Raw genomic sequence first — 13,356 nt, 5'->3', positions numbered from 1 at the left:
CAGAAAAATAGTCCTATTCATGCCGCGCGGTTTGGGGCGCCTTGTCACGGTACGCGCGGCTATCCCCGTCGGAGGTTCGAGTCCTCCCTTGGGCATGGGGTTGTGTGTTACCCTTGGCGTAAGTTAAGTTTAGATTAGGTAGTCTGTGAGCCTAGGGCCGATGACCTCAGCAGTTTGGTCCCATAGGAACTTACCACAAATTTCAAATTTCAAGGTCCTGTTCCGGGAAAAGTCACGAATAACGGTATTATATGGGAAATTGTGCATATAGTATACGCGTCATGATCGTGCCTACTCTTCGTAGCTTTCGTAGAATGTTACCCATTTTATAGGATTTGACCACCATGTATGACTAATGGATATGGAAATCAGACTATTATATCCTTTCTTCAGAGTTTTGTAACTGTTGGAAAGAAACACGGTAAAAATGGAGTAATACCTAGAGCCTTTCTGTAGCAAGTTCATTGAGTGATTTGTGTAATGGATTTACGGTGGCCAGCCTATTTAGGCAAAGAAATGATTAAGTTTGAGAATAGGAGAATGTGTAAATTTGGGCTGCGTTCCCGCTGTTCCCTAACATAACTTCATAAATAAATATAATTTTTCAGGATATTGTTCTGAGAAAGACACAGAAACGTTTTAGATACCACATCCACATACGTGTATAGTTTTGATCTAGAAAGACCACCATTTTCAGTCATCACTATGTGCTCAACAGAATTTGGCCAGGGTGGACTTTTATTTTTGCAATCTCTATAACCAACCAATTATTCTCTTAGTATAACACATACATTTAAATTTATTAAGGAACTTCGTTTATACTTTTCTTTTAACAAATGACCTGCCAAAAGGTAAATGTAGGATCTAGATTGAAATTTTCACTCTACAGCGGAGTGGGCGATGATCTGCCAGTACCACGTCTCCTACCTTCCAAACTTTACAGAAGCTCTCCTGCGAACCTTGCAGAACTAGCACTCCTGAAAGAAAGGATATTGCGGAGACATGGCTTAGCCACAGCCTGGGGGATGTTTCTAGAATGAAATTTTCACTCTGCAAGGTTCGCAGGAGAGCTTCTGTAAAGTTTGGAATGTAGGAGACGAGATACTGGCTTAAGGTAGGATGTCCGTCACTCATCATTGTCATTTAGTATTTTCATGCAAACCTCCTTCAGTGTTATTGAGGCAGATAAGCAGCCATCTTTTCCCAACTCTTTGTACTAACTGTGAAACATCCCCTTTTATTAATTTTACACGACTGTGCTTAACCTGACACACAATATTTTTTAGCGCAACGCAATCTGACTTTCAAAATTCCCTACAAAAGAATGCCCCTGACTAACATTAAACTATACCTTTCACAAATCACTTACCTCACAAAAATCTTCGCTGCTCAAGCTACTGCAATACAGCGAGCGCCACTACTGCCAGCTAAATAAAAGATTCAAACTATGGAAGGCACTAACTACTGATAGCGATAGTTAGCAAATGAAAGATATTAATAGAGAACAAAGAATGTATTTACCTTGATATCATCATATATATAGCAGTTCATGACAAATTACAAAACTCCGCCATCTCTCTCCCCACATCCACCACTGCTGGCGGCTCACCTCCAACTGCCCAACGCTACGCGCTGTTCACAGCCAGCTGCCTAACACTACAATGGTTGAGTATTACAACAATGCAAAGCAGCCACAGACTGCACACAGCACAGCCAGTGATTTTCATACAGAGGTGGCGTTACCAAAAAAAACCTAAACAGCCTACTTACATAGCCCCCATGCTGCCCACAAAAAATTTTACAAATTTTGTTGGGCACTGGCCAATACATATTTGTTAAATATTTTTTTTTACAATTACAATAACAAAGAAATCAAATGCACGCACTTATTGATACAATGTTGGTCAAAAGCTAAACTTTCTCACAGTCCATAAAGACAGTCCTAACCGTTCATCGTAAAACTGCCGTTTCTTTTCTCAAAGTCTGAGCAGTAGAAGAAAATGCACACGAAAGTAGTGGCTTTCCATGCAGTCTTGAAGAAGTACTGTTGTCCTTCCAACGGAAAGACCGTGCTGACTCTTGACATGCAGGCAGGTAATGGGCCACAACAGAGCAAACCCACAGCGGAGTCAATCGAAGTTTTGAAGAATATCGTTTGGTAGGTCATCACAGAGCAGACCCACTGTAGTCCTGATAGAGATTACGGTATTGGTGGGCCACCAGAGGCGCAGACCCACTGCAGTCCTTGTAGAAATAATGGTACTGGTGAGTCAGCAAAGACGCAGACCCACTGTAGTCCTTGTAGAGATGGCCAGCAGCCATCTGTTGCAAATGTGCAGGTGCACAATCACCATCGAAGAGTCTTGCGGACAATATAGCAAGTCCATAACCACCACTTGTGCACTCACAGAGTTTTTTTTTAATCGTCCTTAGAACCAGCAATGCTGTTATCCAGTCCCTTGCTGAATTATTAACACACATACAAACACTAACAGTCCCTACTTCTCACATATTGTCCATATACTATGACCAACAGAAACGTGTGCAGTGAAATGTAACTTACAAGTTACTTAATGTGATGACCTGGTGTCAATTACAATTTTATAACATAAGAATACAATTACAAAGATACAAAATACATCATTAAAGAACATAACAATACAGATAACATTTGTAGTACAGGCTTTACAAAAGAATAAAAATGTATACATCAGTGTTACATAAATAATGACATAAGCACATACATAAAAGATCAGAATAACCCTCGAAACATCAACTTTACACATGAGCAACAAAACAGAAGAGATAAATAATGTCTAGCATCTTTACAAAGAAAATAACATATTATAAATGCAAATTATATTTGAGGATAACAGTATTCCTCATCATAGTGAATGTAGCTTAGTACTAGAACAGAAAAAATTCTATGAAACTACACAAAGACAGGAAGAAAACAAATACACAAGGGTACACAAACACATAGTGGGATAACACAAAAGGAAAGGACAGGGTTTGTTTTCAGTGTATCATTTGGTACTGCAGTCCAACGCAAAACTTCATTCTGTAGATCTTTCGTCTTATTTCAACCTTTGCTTCCACCAAAAAAATCCTATCCAAGCATGCTTTCTGTATTTATTTCACATATTTCTTAACTCATTATTTATTTCCAAGAAAATCCTACCTATATCTGTTGTCCCTAAACCCTACTTTTTTGGTTCATATCCTCTTTCAAAATACCCTTTTTTTTGGCCAAAGCATTTTCTTTAAGCTTCTCAATGCATTTCTTCCAATCCATCATAGTTAGTTTCTAATATAGTCTATCCCCTCTTAAGCTAACTTAAATCTACTGAGCTCAGATGCTAAACTAAGGAACGAGGCAATACAGCATCACATAAAACAATTAATATAAACAGCAATGAAAAAAAACGCAGATTTGCGAAGCAAGCAGCATTAAGAAATTAGCAAAGCAATTGTAATATTACAACTAATCTAAGGCAATGTGCAGCAAACAATAAAATTAAATCATTAGTAAAACTGGCTTAACAGAATAATACAAAGTCAAATTCAATAACACTATGCCTGGCAAACAGCAGAAGCAAAAGCAATAAATTATATCTAAACATGACAACGCTCAAGCAGAAAAATATTACAGTAAAGACAACAATGCAGATAAGGGAAATGTATAATCACATCTTAATGTCTATGTAATGAAAGTGGTGCACCACAAAAACTAATTCTAGAAAAGATTACCAAGTACTAGAAAAGAAAATTATGTATGCAGTTCCTGTGAAGGTAAATGCCCTTTTTTTTGTGCTCCCTCATTTTTGTGAAAAAATTATTATTTACTCGATCTGTAGACAGAAAATATTTACATTAATACATCTATAAAATTTTATTTTTACCAATGCTGCAGTGCAGCTAGAAACTAGATATCAAATGAAATAAGCAACTATGTACAAAGCAAAGCATAAAAATATCATTCAGTAGTCATGAGGTATTTCATAAGTTAGTAGAAAAATCTCTCAACTAGAGAGTCAGTAGTCATAATCAGGTGTATAGACATAAAAATATTTCTCGTCATTTCATTAGGCATCCAGTGTAATCATATGTTTTCAAGTTCGACCATGTCGTTTTTACGATGCTTTCTACAAGGGAATGTCAGAAGCGAGGTTAATGGCCTCTTTTTTTCTCCACCTAATGGCTTTTTCTCCGGGCGGCTGGCCCAGCTGCGCGCCACAACGCATTACATCAAGGTCACTTACCTTTCTTAACGAAATATTTACGACAGCTGTTTTTTTTTACAGCGACAGTCTCATATAAAAATATTTCACAGGTCAAGAATTAGCTTTGCAAATCTGTAGAAACAAAATCCTATAAATATAAGTGTCCAAAAAAAATATTCGTCAGCATTGTGATACATTCACGCATTTACACACATTTCATAATTCTAAAAGTACGATTCTCGGTTTCCAACATACGTCTTCACAAGGCAGAGTTCCTAACCGCTACTCATTACTCCTTACCTTATTACACATATATATATTCGTCGACGCTTCTTTAATAATTCATCATATGAAATACGTAGCATAATCAAATTCCTCATATAGCATCAGCTTCTTGACCATAAACATACCTCAGCAGCATAATACACATCGTCGTCGTAAAAATATCATAACATCTCAGTCAATTCTCAAAATCGTCGTAGCTTCCTCCAATAATTTCAAAACCTAAAAAAAATTCTCTGCTCATTTCAAAAGTGTTATCTACCTCAAACGTACTTTAAAAATTATGATCCCATACCAAATACATCATTCAACGCTCTCCTAGTATCACAATGGTTCCGAAAAAATATGAACAGTTCACAAAGTACTGACAAAATGCAATTTCATAAGTGTGAAGTTATTCAACTGCGTAATTACGTAAACATCTGTCACTGATGTAGTAAAAAAAATGTTTATCTCTCAGTTAAATGATCAGATAGCTGTGTAATTTGTATGTTAGAGAAATATGGTACCGATGTGTAAAGTTGTATAAGCAAATACCATATTAGCTAGGGTTCCGTGTGGTTGCCACACACATGGTACACAAAGTAAGCGTGTACCCCCCTGAGGATAAATGTAATTATACCCTCAGGTGTTACAAATTACAGCAATGGAATGAAATGTATCACGAAAAACTTTCTTTGTAATAAAAATTTTTTTAAAAATAAGTGTTTTAAGTACAAAATTAATCACTCAAATACGTGTCCTGTAGCGCTAAACTGTGCGTCATGTTGTAAGATAATCTCTGTGGAAGTCTCGTAGTTATCGTCCTCCGAAAGCTAAGTTCTGCAGAAGTCAATGTACTTACCTGATGATACACAAAAGTGAAATGCTTTGCGTATAGATATCTTAGTTATTACGCTTATTGTTGTGATGAAGAAAGTACTGTGCTGTAATGTATTGTTGTGCTACGGAAAAGGCTGCCTCATTGTTGCTATACCACAAAAGTTGCTACTAAAATATGTTTTACTTTCCAGAAGAATTCAGAAAAACTGTGCAGATATAAAACAGATACACCGCAAAAGCAACAAGGTGAATTGTGTCACACATTAGTAGCGTCGTGATATAGTCGTGTAGCTGTCAAATAAACTAACCACTGTGTCACCTGGTATCTCTCAGTAAGCACCTTGAATCCATAATGTATTTGCAAGTAAACCAAAATGTTGCATTGAAAAAAAAAGCAGATTATCTTTCAATAAACGGTTTTACATGTGAAATGTGGTGTAAACCTTTACTCTTCCTAGTACGCAGAGTTTCAACTTCAACGCAATTATCATGTGGTATACATCGGATTCTGTAAGGTCCATTGTAAACTAGAAAGAATTTGTGACTCAAGTGTTTCTTCTTATGTGACAATGAATGAGCTTTAATAAGAACTTTCTGACCAATATACAATTTCTTTGCATTTGCTTTACCGTGTAGTTTTCTCCTTTTGTCTGCTGCAGATTTTATATTTTTAAGAGCCAAATCAATTACGTCTTTGTGTCGAAGTTTACGTGTATTCGGGAAAGGTACAAGCTCTCTGATTCTGTTCGGTGGTTTTTCATTCTTCAGTACAAGAGTAGGTGGTGAAGCAGTGGAGTCATGAGGCATTTCATTCAGCACGTTTTGAAATAAGTGTAAATATCTGTCCCAATGCTGATGCTTTCTGTGACAATAAAGTCTGCAAAGCTTATTGATTTCTTTCATAATCCGTTCGGAGAGGTTACAATGTGGTGAGTACAATGAAATAAAAACAGGTTTGATTTTATGGTTGCGAAGCATGCGAGACCAAACAGCAGATCTGAATTGCGGTCCGTTATCTGAAATGACTTTAGCAACGTGGCCAACTTCACGTAAGAAAATTTTAACAAAGGCGTTGGATACAGATCGTCCAGTGGCTTTACGTAACGGAGTGAAAGAAACAAATTTGGAAGTAAGTTCAACAGCGACTAGAACGTACGAAAATCCATTCGATGTTCTGACAAGGGGTCCCAATAGATCAACTGCAGCAAATTCTTTTAATTTAGAAGGAATAATAGGAAACAACGGAGCACGATGTGAGACAGTAGATGGTTTCGCCTTTTGACAAAGTTTACAAATAGACAAGACTCTTCGAATTCTCTTTTCCATATTGTTAAAGTAACAAGTCGTTCGAAGAATATGATAACATTTTCGTGGACCAAAATGTGCGTAGCTGAAATGAATGTACCAAATGAGCTTATTAACAAAATCGTCAGGAATGCAAAGTACCCATAGCTTGTCATCAACAGTGCAGCGTTTGAACAGTATGTTGTTTCTAACCAGATAATAATGCCGAATCTGTGTGTGTGTCTTTTCATGCCATTTGCTTTTGATGTCTTTCCAAATCGGATCTTTATCTTGTTCATGAGCAATGTCCTTTAAAGATGTGGTGATGAAGTTTTCAAAGGCGACTTTCTGAATGTAAAGAATACTGAAATTTTTCTCGAGGTTGCCTTCTGTGTTACTTTTCTCAAGCCCAGCCGGTGCGCGTGACAGTGCGTCCGCAACAATGTTCTCCTTGCCGGGAATGTAGACTATTGTGAAGTGGAATTCTTGCAGAAACAATGCCCAACGTTTTAACCTGTCATGATTTAATTTTAAAGACATAAGAAATTGTAATGCACGATGATCACTGTATACTTTTACGTGCTTACCAGAAAGAAAGAAACGGAATTTGTTAAATGCCCAAACGATAGCTAAAGCTTCTAATTCAGTAACGGAATAATTTTTTTCAGATTTTGTTAGCACTCGGCTAGCAAAAGCAATGGTTTTCTGAACAGTAGTGTCATTTTCTGTGGCTTCTTGAAATAAATGGGCACCAAGACCGACTTTAGAAGAATCCGTGCTAAGGCAGAAAGCTTGTGACAGATCTGGATGAGCTAGAATTGGCGCGTTAAGTAGCGATTCTTTCAAAGAATTGAATTCCAACTGTGCTTGTTCGTCCCAGTTCCAAATAGTATTTTTTCCAGTGAGAGAACAAAGTTTTGGTGTAACAAGGATTTGCATACTCAGAAAACGACGGTAAAAATTTACGAGACCTAGAAAACTGTGGACTTGTCTTTTTGTGGATGGAACTGGAATGGCTCTGATTGCTTCTAACTTTTCAGGATCCGGCTGAATGCCTTCAGAAGAAATAATATGTCCCAAAAACCTCACCTTTGACCTACCGAATTCAGACTTTTCCAAGTTAACTGTAATTCCAGAATCTGCAAAAATACCTAACAAACTGTTGAGGATGCGATTATGTTGTTCCCATGAAGCTTCTGCTATTAGAATATCGTCCACATATAAGGTGATGTGACGTTTTAAGAACTCAGGTAATATGTAATTTAGCCCACGAATGAATGCTGCTGAAGAAATGTTCAAACCAAAAGGAAGTTTCCGAAACTGATAACAAACGCCGAAACAAAGGAAAGCTGTGTATTTTCTACATTCTGGATGAAGTTCGATCTGATAAAAGCTGGATCTGAGATCAATGGAAGACAACACGTTTACACCATTGAAATTTTGAAGAAGTTCTTCCAACGTTTGCGGCCTGTCTGTTTCAGGAATAATGATAGTATTAATTTGTCTCGAATCTAAGACAAGCCTGATTGATCCATTTTTCTTCTCAACAACATGTAATGGATTGTTGTATGAGCTTACTGCAGGCTCAATAATGCCCTCGTCAAGCATAGATTGTATTTCTGTTCTAACACGGTCCCTATAATGCGCCGGAATTACGTATGGTCTAACACAAAATTTAGTATGCTCACGAACACGAAATTGGTATTGATATCCCTTGATTGTTCCTGTTTTATGGGTAAAAACTGTGGAATGTGCTTGTAAAATCTCAAAAAGGTCCTGCCTATCAGTGTCATTACAATTCTCAATTGTTTGAATTTTATTTTGAATTAACTCATTAGTATCAAATGCGCCGTCGATATCACCCCTGTCAGTACTTGCAGAGTGATTGTTAGTGTCAAGTTCCGTCGAAAATTCCGAACTGTTGTCTAACAGGAGGTAAAGCCGATTAATTTCTTCGTCATGGTCTGAGAGCCAATCTTCAAATTTCAAAGCTACTAACTTACCTTCTTTTTCTAAACTTATTTCCGCATCGTGAAAGCTTAAGATTGCTTTGTATTCATTCAAAAAGTCTACTCCCAGTATAATTTCCGTCGACAATAATGGAACAATAAGAAAGTTCATAGAGAAACTGTGGCTTTGACAAAAGAATTCTAAGTTGGTTTGTTCGCGTACATCTACACTTTTTCCAAAGATTGCACCTTGTAATTTAATCTTACGTAACGGAAGTGTGGGGCAATCGTTCGATTTGTTGCATTTGCTAAAAGCTGTTTCACTAATTACTGAAATGGGACTGCCAGAGTCAAGTACTGCCGTAAATTTTACGTCATTTACTGTAATGTGAATCACAGGATATGCAATGTTGTTATGTTTTACGTCGTGTTCTTGGAGTAAGATGTCCCTAATGTCTTCCATTTTTACGTAATTACTAGCTACGGCAGCTGTGTCGTTAGTGTCATAAGAACGTTTTGTGGCTGCCTGCGGTGTGAGTCATTGCCTATTGTCTCTTTGTTGGCGCGCGTCGTTATTGGGATTTGGAGACCTAACTTCTACAAATTCACCGTGACGAGAGGGCCCTGCCCTGTTTAAATCCCGCCAGTTCTGATGCAATTCAGGTCTGTCGTTACGATCACATCGTCTGTCGTCATGTCGGTAGTTTCTGTGGTTTCTTTCTTGTAGGTTAAGTGGTGGAGAATTTCTCCCTGAATCGTAACTGCGCGCTGGACCGTTGCGTCTAAAGTTACACTGTCCCTCGTAATAATAATTGTTTTGGTTCCCATATTATCTGTTTCTCTGATTGTCTCTGTGATAGTCATTACCGCGGAGAGGTGATCTTTCCCTGTAATTATTACTACTCTGCCAACGGTTGTTATACGGGTGGTGTCTGTTTCGGTCACGATTTGTGTTGTGAGAATAGCCTTGTCGCGTCCAGTTATTATTTCTTTCATCGCGGAATTGCGACGGATGTGATCTGTAATTATTGTGCTCGTGCGTTCCGCGATTGTCATTGTCAATTTCCAGTTCTTGTAAGAGTCCTTGAAATGCTTCAATGTCGTCTTTGCAACGTCCTGCCAAAATAATATGTCGCAAATGTTCAGGCAGTTTGATTAAGCAAATGCGGATGAGTTGTGAGGGGCTGTATGGGTTTCACAGGTACTGATTCTTGTGCAACATGTCTTCAAAATATTTCACAAGACTGGAGAATTCAGATTGTTAGAAATGTTTCATCATTATGATGCCATGTTTTACTCGGTCTTGTGTGGCTTGAGACCAATATGCTGAGAGCAAGGCATGGTAAAATTCTCCTTCACTATGACACTCGTGAATGACCGAACGCATTCTTACAGCTGGTTCATTCTCTAAATAGCCACACATAAATTCTAATCTGTGTTCTAATGACCAGTTGGGGGGAAAACAGAGAATTGATGGAGCCACGCTTGTGGATGAATGTCGTTGGCAGAATTTTTAAACGTTTTGAATTTACGTGTAGTAATGAACAGCTTATAGTCAAAGTCATCATGTCGGCGAGTCGCATATCGGTCATTGTTAGGTCGTGTCGGCCGTTCCATCTCAAAATTCGGTGCGCATTGCCAGTTTCTTTCATAACTTCCGAAATGCCCTGTGTTATTATTTTGTGGCTGTTCCGTATTTCTATGTCCCTCTTCCTGTATTGGAGCGCGAGTGTCCTCTGAAATATGTAATTCTTGTATTACCTGTGTCAACTGATCTTGTACTTCCCGGATTTCTCTTTTGTACTGTGTATTGATTTGATTTTGATTTTGTTTGAATTTTCTAATTTGTTCATACTCTTCTGTGTCAGTGAAGGCTATAGGTCTTGTGTCATTCAGATCATCATCTACCTTTGTAGATAAGTTAGTGACCTGATCCGAAAGTTCGGCTACTTTCTCCAATAGTGAACACATTTCCTCAGTGTGTTTTTCTGAACCAAGTTTCAGAGTGTCCATTTGTGTTGAAATCGAATCTACTGTGTCCTTCAAGTTTTCCTGAGTTTTTGCAAGTTGCGTAACTGAATCGGTAGATGCAACTGAGTCAAATTTAGCTTGCAAAGTCTCATGATTTTCATGAACAGTAGTTTGCAGTTCTTTTATGGCTGCTTCGTGATTCTGTAGTGCATTCTCATGACGCGAAAAAATAGGTTGGAAATGCTCACAAATTTGTGTTTTTACGTCATTACAGACTTTTTGACATTTCGATTCAATGTGATTTAACTCAGTAGTTAAATCCTCACGTGTTTGTTCAAGAGTTTGCTCCAATGACTGTAACTTTTGAAGATTTTGTTCCATTTGTTTCTGATTTTGCTCAATTGTGTCTAATTTTTCAAGCTTTTGTTGTGTTTGTCTCTGATGTTGTTCCATTTGTTGCATTAGCTGTAATAACAATGCATTAGTGTCTGGAATCTGTTCCTCTACGCTTTTCGGCAGTGCATTTGCACCGGCAACATTCACATTTTGACAAGCAGAAAATGTGTCTTGACTTATTTGAGAAAACGGTGAGGATCCAAAACCTGAATCTACAGTATTTGTGAGATCGTCTCGTGTCATTTCGGATTCCTGAGCCGAGCTATTGCCGACCGATCGATCGATAATGCTTCCCTGTTTTCTAATTGTTTCGCTGTCTACACCATTGTTTGCCGCCCGCTCCATTTCCCTATGCACAGTTACCAAATTAGTACTTTGAATATTAGTTAATTCATTACACGGTGGCGCTAACACACTGCTCTCGTCTTCGCTGTCATTTCTCAATTTACTTTGGAGCCTAGTGTTACGTTTTTCACACGCCATTATTGTCACAGTATTTCACACGACAACACAGAAAAACACAATTTGAAGAGCAAAAATAAGAGAACACATTAACATAACATTGAAAATAATATCTAGTTAATTGCAGCTGCGAAATACTTGGTGCAAATCTACATGCATGCCACAACTGTTTTACTGTACAACAATGAAAAACTGCAACTACAAAGGAGATTCTCTCTACAATTACGCGCTAGCAATAAACAAAATCTACACTAATTACACAAACTACCAGAAAAAATCAGAAGATTCCAGTGAGGTATCCTGGCAGGGTCGCCATATGAAATATCCCCTTTTATTAATTTTACATGACTGTGCTTAACCTGACACACAATATTTTTTAGCGCAACGCAATCTGACTTTCAAAATTCCCTACAAAAGAATGCCCCTGACTAACATTAAACTATACCTTTCACAAATCACTTACCTCACAAAAATCTTCGCTGCTCAAGCTACTGCAATACAGCGAGCGCCACTACTGCCAGCTAAATAAAAGATTCAAACTATGGAAGGCACTAACTACTGATAGGGATAGTTAGCAAATGAAAGATATTAATAGAGAACAAAGAATGTATTTACCTTGATATCATCATATATATAGCAGTTCATGAGAAATTTCAAAACTCCGCCATCTCTCTCCCCACATCCACCACTGCTGGCGGCTCACCTCCAACTGCCCAACGCTACGCGCTGTTCACAGCCAGCTGCCTAACACTACAATGGTTGAGTATTACAACAATGCAAAGCAGCCACAGACTGCACACAGCACAGCCAGTGATTTTCATACAGAGGTGGCGTTACCAAAAAAAACCTAAACAGCCTACTTACAACTGACTATCATTTTTAACTCAAAAAATTTTATCTTTTCTATACTGACAACTGAAATTTGGGAGACGTCATTATTTACGTATGGCAAGTTCGTCTTTTTTATCAATATTTATTTACTGACTTTCACTTTACTTAATACCATATAGGGAGTAAGAATACCAAAATCGTTAAGTTGGTCGGAAAACACTTACTTCAGTAACCAAGCTGAATTACACTTAAGCATTTCCACTACATAACTCATACATTACTTTTACTATCGCCTTATGAGTTAGGATACAACAATTATTTTCAGACATTTATCCAAAGATGAATATTAGTGCTTGTAGATACTGAATAAAGCACTTCAAATATTTTTGTAACAGGACTACTCGGAATAATAAAACACGAGAAACGGACCCTATGTAGGTGAATGATTAGGTATAAAATAACAGGGTGTACCAAATTTTATGTTTACCATAATAGTTGTTCGAAAAAAATTAATTTCTAATTAGTGGTTCACCTTCCGACAGTTCTAAATGTACCTGTTGGCTGTAGTCGTCGTGTGCGGCGGATGGTAATGGTGGCTACACTACCTGTGGTACGGCAAACAGATTTTTTGAAGTGTGGACTAATTAAATCTTTGTGACGTCGTTTTAACGTTCATAACACAGTTCAGCAACTTGTACTGAAGCCGTAATAATTCAGCAGTCTTCATCCAGGGCTGTTGTGCTGCTAATTCCAGGCAAACATCCCCTGCTCCATGTGAGTGTTGCCACCTTCACTGCTGCCCATAGACTGTGTCCTCTCTCTTTCGCTCGCTCTACAGGTAGCACGGCTAAACCAAAGCCACCTTTGACGTTTCCCACAGCAACTTCCGTAGAGTACAAAAGTAGTCCATCTGTTACATAACGCATATCCTACACATTGTCGCTGAGCGTTTACCATTTTGTACAAATGACAGCTTGCACAAATATATAGCCGGCCGCGGTGGTCTAGTGGTTCTGGCGCTGCAGTCCGGAACCGCGGGACTGCTGCGGTCGCAGGTTCGAATCCTGCCTCGGGCATGGGTGTGTGTGATGTCCTTAGGTTAGTTAGGTTTAAGTAGTTCTAAGTTCTAGGGGACT

The sequence above is a fragment of the Schistocerca nitens genome, chromosome 6 (genome assembly GCF_023898315.1).
Source record: "Schistocerca nitens isolate TAMUIC-IGC-003100 chromosome 6, iqSchNite1.1, whole genome shotgun sequence".
Classification (NCBI taxonomy): domain Eukaryota; kingdom Metazoa; phylum Arthropoda; class Insecta; order Orthoptera; family Acrididae; genus Schistocerca; species Schistocerca nitens.
This window is presented reverse-complemented; position numbering follows the sequence as displayed.